This window comes from Alternaria incomplexa (genome assembly GCF_024043165.1).
Source record: "Alternaria incomplexa strain BMP 0042 chromosome Unknown scaffold_61, whole genome shotgun sequence".
Classification (NCBI taxonomy): domain Eukaryota; kingdom Fungi; phylum Ascomycota; class Dothideomycetes; order Pleosporales; family Pleosporaceae; genus Alternaria; species Alternaria incomplexa.
Genome location: NW_026249910.1, coordinates 1 through 861, shown reverse-complemented (window position 1 = coordinate 861; position 861 = coordinate 1). Strand labels below are relative to the sequence as shown.

Genomic DNA, 861 nt, shown 5'->3' with positions numbered 1-861 from the left:
TAATAAGTCTATCCATGATACTTTTCCAATATTATCTAAAAAATCCTTAAACTTCGCAGAATAATTTATGAAAAACTCTAAATAATCAAACTCTAAAATTGAAATATAGGTCATATTATACATAGTTAATAAGGTTAAACTTTCCAATATAATGAATATTAATACTGAAATAAGTATTCTCATTAAATTAAGTCTCATATAATAATATTTATTTATTATTTTTTTGTCTAAAATCATTTTTACGGTTGTTAATTGAGACTGATATATTAGGCCGGCTGGTTATAATATGTTATTTAATAGTAGGATTTGAACTGGCCAGTGATCCTGTTGGTAACACCTAACATAAGAGTGTGGGGTAGCTGGGCCTAATAATCCTTTGTTTGCTCGCGATAGGATTTGAACCTACAACCTAAACAACTTCAACGTTCCGCTCGACCAATTGAGCTTCACAAGCTTGTATTCTATTTAAAACAAATCAATTAACTTTGTCTCTTTAAACTAAATTGGAGATACTAGGATTCGAACCTAGGCTTTCAACATGCAACGTCGACATTCTACCAACTGAATCATATCCCCTTTATTATATTTTAGATAATAAATATTTTGTGTAACAAAATATTATACATTAAAAATTAAATTACTCATTGAATAATCCAATACATTTAATATTATTGATGGATATACTCCCAATACTACTGTAAATACTACTAGTATAAATAACATAATAAATTCTCTTTTATTTAAATCTAATACACCTTGTTCAATAAATTTACTGAAAGATCCTCCAAAAGATATTCTATTAAATAAATATATACTATAAGCAGCTGAAAATACTATAGAAGAACATGCTAATAAACCTAA

General features: G+C 26.8%; 2 non-coding genes across 2 annotated transcripts; both read right to left on the bottom strand.

Moving 5' to 3' along the window:
- Positions 1–381: 381 nt before the first annotated feature.
- J4E90_011087 lies at positions 382–454 on the bottom strand. The gene has a single exon. It is a non-coding gene; the product is annotated as a tRNA-Phe (tRNA).
- Positions 455–504: 50 nt separating this feature from the next.
- Positions 505–576, bottom strand: J4E90_011086. Its single transcript has one exon. It is a non-coding gene; the product is annotated as a tRNA-Ala (tRNA).
- Between the last annotated feature and the right edge of the window lie 285 nt (positions 577–861).